Genomic DNA, 7,335 nt, shown 5'->3' with positions numbered 1-7,335 from the left:
GACTGATCGTTACTCTCGATGGTGAGGATGTTATTGATTGTGAACCCATATTAGGGTATTTACACAGAGGAATGGAAAAAATCGCGGAAAACCGAACTATTATACAATACTTACCTTATGTAACAAGGATATAGAGAGATTGTAGAAAGGGGATAGGATAGTTATTTTTGCAAGAGACTTGTTGTAAATTCCTTAACTTAAGAAAGAAAAAAGAATAAAAACACAGATACATAACATAAAAAAAAGAATAAATAAGACGAGATTCGACCTCCCCCTACATATTTAATTTCCTCTCCTATACAAAAACTAGCAAGACCCACTCCATTGGTAATTCCATCAATAACACCCTTATCAAAAAACTCCGTGAGTTCGGTTAACCCTCTTATACCGAGGGTAAAGACCCTAGTATAGAAAATATCTATATAACCACGATTATATGACCAACTGTATATATTTTTTTTTACTTGATCTAAAAATTCTTTTTTAGGATTTCCTTTGTAAAAAGAGTTTATTAAATCCAAATTCTGAAAAAAAGAATAAGCGGATCCATAGAAGATATATGCTATGAATAAACCAAAGATAGCTAGACTTACAGAAGAAATTGCATTAGTAATAAATTCATATGAATTTACAAAAGAATTAGAACTTTCCTGGGTAAAGTTTATTGAGGGAGTTAACCACTTTGATAATATGGTTAACTCTGCTATTCCATTACCAATTCCTCCATTATCAAAAGAGATTCCTATGAATCCAATGAACAAAGTGAAAAGTAGTAATATAAGAAGAGGAAATAACATAGTATTTCCCGTTTCATGCGGATAGGCAAAAGTTTTTTTAGCCCCAAAAGACGTAGTAAAGGATCCTATCCTATTTCTTGTATTACCTTGAATTTTTGGTATATTTTGTGAAAAAAAAGAAACTCCACTCTTCGTTGTTGATAAAACGAAATCCCTATTCACTCCTTTGGGTATCCTTTTTCCCCATAAGGATATTGAATACAAGGAACTCTCTTTAGTGCTACTGTAATTTTGAAAATGAACACGCAAATACCCATCAAATGTAAGTAAATATATCCGAAACATATAAAAGGCAGTTAATCCTGCAGTAAAGGAGGCTATTATTCCAAAAAAGGGCGAATACAACCAACTATTACTAAGGATTTCATCTTTGGACCAGAAGCAAGCAAGAGGTGGAATACCACAAAGAGAAAGTGTACCCCATAAAAAAGTAGTTCTTGTGATTGGAATGTATTTTCTTAAACCGCCCATAAGAACCATATTTTGACTTTTATCTGGTGAATATCCAACAAGAGGTTCCATTGAATGAATAACGGATCCGGATCCCAAGAACAATAAAGCTTTTGAATAAGCATGAGTGATCAAATGGAATAAAGCAGCTTGATAAGAACCTATACCTAGAGCTAACATCATATAACCCAATTGAGACATTGTAGAATAGGCTAAGCTTCTTTTAATATCTCTCTGAGCAAGAGCTAAAGTAGCTCCTAAGAATAGTGTTATTGTACCTACTAAAGAAATAAAACTCATTATCAAAGGTAAAGATATGAAAAGAGGAAGAAGTCGAGCTAGAAGAAAAATTCCCGCAGCAACCATAGTTGCTGCGTGTATAAGAGCCGAAATAGGAGTGGGCCCTTCCATAGCATCGGGTAACCATACGTGAAGAGGGAATTGTGCGGATTTCGCAACTGCACCAAGGAATAATAAAAAAGCACACAAAGTAGTAAGTAAAGAGTTAATTCCATTATTAGGAATCCAGTTATTAGCTATTTTGAACAAATCCCTAAACTCTAAACTACCTGTTATCCAAAAAAAACCTAAAATTCCTAATAATAGACCAAAATCCCCTACACGATTAGTTACAAAAGCTTTTTGACAAGCACTCGCTGCGATTGGTCGTGTAAACCAAAAGCCTATCAATAAATAAGAACACATTCCCACGAGTTCCCAAAAAAAATAAATTTGTATCAAATTGGAGCTAGTAACCAATCCCAACATGGAAGTATTGAAAAAACTTATATAAACAAAAAATCTCAAATATCCTTCATCGTGAGACATATAACCATCACTATAAATAAGAACCAGGATTCCTACAGTAGTAATTAGTATTAACATAATAGAAGTAAGTGGGTCAATCAAGTATCCAAATTCTAAAGAAAAATCATTATTGACGGTCCAAGACCATAGATATTGATAGATCGAACTTCCATTTATTTGTTGAATAGACAGTTGAACTGAGAATACCATAGCTATACTTAAGAGTAAAACACTAGGAAAAGCCCATATGCGACGAAGATTTTTTGTTGCTGTCGGAATAAGAATAAGGCCAAATCCCATTGACATAATAACTGGAAGTGGGAGAAGAGGGATTACCCATGCATATTGATATGTATGTTCCATAAGAAAAGAAATTGCAATTTTTACTTCAATTTTTACTTCAATTTTTCTATAAAATTGTTTCCGATTCACCAAACCAATTCTTATCTCTTTCTGAAAGAATAAATAAAAAGAATAAGAAAAAATACTGAAATTCTTAATTTTTCCAAAATTTATCTCATTGAAATAATTAAAAATTAAGAATGGGTTTAGTTGGTTAAATTAAAAAAGTTAATAAAATAACTAGGTAACGAAGTTATTTTATTAACTAAATAAAGATATTTATAAAAATAAAAAAAAAAAAGTGGAATCATTTTACTTTCTATTCATAATTCATTTTTATATTTCTTTAAAACAAAGATGAAACAGCTCTCTTGTTCCATAATTAACTGATTGAGTGAATTCCAATGAAAACCTATGTTTATAAGAAATTATCGAATAGTCCTTACTTCATATAGAACTAAAATTCTAATGACTATAAATTACCTAAGTTTTAGAATGTCTTGTTTAAGAGACTCAGTATTTTTTGTTTTGATTGGAATTCCTTTCCTTTATGGAATACCATTCTGAACTTAATTAACTATTTTCATTTTCCCTTCTTTTTATCCCCCCGTCTTATCTTATATGGGGGATAGGCTTCCATACCATATATCTATATATGGAGTATACTTGATATATAAATAGATATAAATAGATTTAAATGAGAAACCCTTCTATATATTCTATATTATTAAAAAAAAAGTATAAAATATATAAAGAAAAAATGTTAAAAAATTCTTGTTGTCTTATCCGCATTAGACAAAATGAAGTAAAAAATAATTCAAAATTTAAGTATCTTTCAGTATCTAAGTATAAATACTAATAAAAAGAAGAAAGAAGGATTGATTTGCAGCAATAGATGTCTTTCACATACAACTAGAAAAAAGTAATTTCCTTTTTGAATGGCAGTTCCAAAAAAACGTACTTCAATGTCAAAAAAGCGTATTCGTAAAAATATTTGGAAGAAAAAGACTTATTTTTCCATAGTACAATCTTATTCTTTAGTAAAATCAAGATCATTTTCGAGCGGTAATGAGCATCCAAAACCAAAGGGTTTTTCTGGGCAACAAACAAATAATAAGATTTTGGAATAATATGAATTGACTTATCAAAAAAGAATTCCAATTATTTAATAATTTGGATTCTTCTTTGAATGTACTTTTATGTGTCGAATTACTCGGTACAATATTCTTAGAACAAAAAACCCCTCTTATCTTATATATACAAGAAAAAAAAAGTTTTGTTTGGTATACTGTGTGCTAAGTATTCTTTTCCTATCAATGAACTTTTCATAATTTTCCTAATAGAATCCTCATATTCTATTAGGAAAATTATGAAAAGTGGAGTATTCTTACAATAGGACTTACAACTTCCACCTATCTTCTCCAAAATCATAAGGTTAGTAAATCTTATTAATAAGAGCATAAAGACTTTCATTCTAGAAATTTTTAAAAAATCCAAAAAGCCTTTTCTATTTATCCATTTTATTTTAATTTCATCATTAAATAGAAACCCTTTTGGATTTTTTTCATTGTATTGAAAGAATTTTCAAAATGTAAAGGGGAAATTAATTAGAAAAAATTAGTTCTATAATTGCAAGTTAGAAAAAAGAAGTTCCAACTCTTTCAAGCAGTGTTTGTGTTTCTATTGGGCAAAGCAAGAGTTTATTGTAAAAAAAAAAAATGGAAACGATACTACCAAACGAAGTCTATTTTAATGAAAACTCTAATGTTCCTAAATTTTATGGACTTTCCCAATATCGACGATTCCCAAGATAATAGCTATTATTCTTTTAAGTTACCTATTATTTGAAGTTAGCCGCCATGGTGAAATTGGTAGACACGCTGCTCTTAGGAAGCAGTGCTCAAGCATCTCGGTTCGAATCCGAGTGGCGGCATTCTTGAAAAAGAATACAATAGATTAGAAATCAATTCGAAATTTACAATTTTGTAATGGGACCTTCCCCTTATGCTATTTGCAACTTTAGAACATATACTAACTCATATCTCTTTCTCAACGATTTCAATTGTGATTACGATTCATTTTATAACCTTATTAGTTCGTGAACTTGGAGGATTACGCGATTCGTCAGAAAAAGGAATGATAGTTACTTTTTTCTCTATAACAGGATTCTTAGTTTCTCGTTGGGCTTCCTCGGGACATTTTCCATTAAGTAATTTATATGAGTCATTGATCTTCCTTTCATGGGCCCTGTATATTCTTCATACCATTCCTAAAATACAGAACTCTAAAAATGATTTAAGCACAATAACTACGCCAAGTACTATTTTAACGCAAGGCTTTGCCACATCGGGTCTTTTAACTGAAATGCATCAATCCACGATACTAGTACCTGCTCTACAATCTCAGTGGTTAATGATGCATGTCAGTATGATGTTATTAAGCTATGCAACTCTTTTGTGCGGATCCTTATTATCTGCCGCTATTCTAATCATTAGATTTCGAAATAATTTCCATTTCTTTTCTAAAAAGAAAAAAAATGTTTTAAATAAAACATTTTTCTTTAGTGATATTAAATATTTTTATGCAAAAAGAAGTGCTTTAAAAAGAACCTCTGTCCCTTCATTTCCAAATTATTACAAATATCAATTAACGGAGCGTTTGGATTCTTGGAGTTATCGTGTCATTAGCCTAGGATTTACCCTTTTAACCGTAGGTATTCTTTGTGGAGCAGTATGGGCTAATGAGGCCTGGGGATCCTATTGGAATTGGGATCCTAAGGAAACTTGGGCATTTATTACTTGGACCATATTCGCAATTTATTTACATAGTAGAACAAATCCAAATTGGAAGGGTACGAATTCTGCACTTATAGCTTTGATAGGATTTCTTATAATTTGGATTTGTTATTTTGGTATAAATCTATTAGGAATAGGCTTACATAGTTATGGTTCGTTTACATTAACACCTAAATGATTACATAAAATAAAACCTTCATGAAATGAAGGTTTTTACTTTTATGTTTTATTTGAGAACCCCTTGAACGCCTTATCAAAGGGTTCTCAAAAATTCGAGATAGATCTAATTATACTTTTTTACTTATTTCTGCATTATATACTTTTTTACTTATTTCTGCATTAATAGAGCAGACGAGTAAAAAAAAGCAAACCTATTTAGGATAATAATTGGATAAGAGAGCCTCTACCCTGTCAACGGATAGGGAGAGAACAAAATCTGGATAAATACCAATTCCTATTACTGGTAAAAAGATACAGATTAAAATAAAGAGTTCTCGTGGTCCAGAATCCACAAAATTTGCGTTTGGAACATTAAATAGCTTGTATCCATAGAACATCTGGCGTAACATAGATAATAAATAAATAGGAGTTAATATCATTCCAATTGCCATTACAAAAGTAATTAGTGTTTTTGGCATTAACAGAAATTTTGGACTAGTAATTAGTCCAAAAAATACTACTAATTCTGCGACAAAACCACTCATTCCTGGTAAGGCAAGAGAAGCCATTGAAAAGCTACTAAACATGGTAAAAATTTTAGGCATTGGGATAGATATTCCCCCCAGTTCTTCGAGATAAACAAGACGCATTCTATCAGAAGCGGTTCCTGCCAAGAAAAAAAGTGTAGCACCAATAAATCCATGGGATAATATTTGTAAAATAGCTCCATTGAGTCCAATGTTGGTTATGGAACCAATTCCTATAATTATGAAACCCATGTGAGATACAGAGGAATAAGCTATTCTTTTTTTGAAATTTCGTTGACCAAGAGAAGTTGAAGCTGCATAGATTATTTGGATCGCTCCTATTATTACTAACCAGGGCGAAAATAGATAATGAGCATGAGGTAACAATTCCATGTTGATCCGAATCAATCCATATGCTCCCATCTTTAATAATATTCCCGCTAAAAGCATACATGTACTATAATGTGCTTCCCCATGGGTATCTGGTAACCACGTATGTAGGGGTATAATCGGCAATTTGACAGCATAAGCAATAAGGAAGCCAAAATATAAAAGTATTTCCAAGGTTGCAGGGTATGATTGATTAATTAATCTTTCCAAATCTAATCCTGGTTCGTTGGAACCATATAAGCCCATACCCAGAACTCCGATTAAGAAAAAAATGGAACCGCCTGCAGTATACAAAATAAACTTTGTAGCTGAATATAGACGCCTCTTCCCCCCCCACATGGATAAAAGTAAGTAAACAGGAATTAATTCTAACTCCCACATGATAAAAAAAAGTAAAAGGTCTCGCGAAGAAAATAATCCTATTTGACCACTATACATTGCGAGCATCAGGAAATAGAATAATCGCGAATTCCGTGTAATTGGCCAAGCTGCTAAAGTAGCTAAAGTAGTGATAAATCCTGTCAATAAAATAGATCCTAATGAAAGTCCATCGATTCCCAATCTCCAGTGGAAATCGAAGACATCTATCCATTTATAATCCTCCTTTAATTGGATTAAGGGATCCTCCAGTTGGAAATGATAACAGAACGCATAAGTCATTAGAAGGAATTCTAATAAACAAATAGATATAGTATACCACCTAACGACTTTGTTTCCCTTATGAGGTAAAAAGAAAATTAATGAACCTGCAAATATCGGCAAAACAACAAGTATTGTTAACCAAGGAAAATAACTCATGATAAAGTGATAAAGACAAGATACGTTTTGACCAGAAAAGCCCGTGCTCGATTATTTCGAGCACAGGCTTCTTCGGTAAAGAGGAATCAGACGATTCGAGTGAAGTTTTTTGTAACGTATCAATAAGATAGAGCCATGCTACGTGTTGTTTCAGGCCCTAAATAAACGCGGACACTTAAAAAATCTGTCGGGCAGGCAGATTCACATCTCTTACAACCCACACAATCTTCGGTTCTCGGCGCGGAAGCAATTTGCTTGGCTTTACATCCA

At 32.1% G+C, this 7,335-nt stretch overlaps 1 non-coding gene across 1 annotated transcript; it reads left to right on the top strand.

Annotated features, from left to right (window-relative positions):
- Window positions 1-4,249: 4,249 nt before the first annotated feature.
- TRNAL-UAG (transfer RNA leucine (anticodon UAG)) lies at window positions 4,250-4,329 on the top strand. The gene has a single exon. It is a non-coding gene; the product is annotated as a tRNA-Leu (tRNA).
- Window positions 4,330-7,335: the final 3,006 nt, after the last annotated feature.

The sequence above is a fragment of the Triticum urartu genome, unplaced genomic scaffold, assembly GCF_056163025.1.
Source record: "Triticum urartu cultivar PI428250 unplaced genomic scaffold, HENAU_Tu73 scaffold2, whole genome shotgun sequence".
NCBI lineage: Eukaryota > Viridiplantae > Streptophyta > Magnoliopsida > Poales > Poaceae > Triticum > Triticum urartu.
This window is presented reverse-complemented; position numbering and strand designations above follow the sequence as displayed.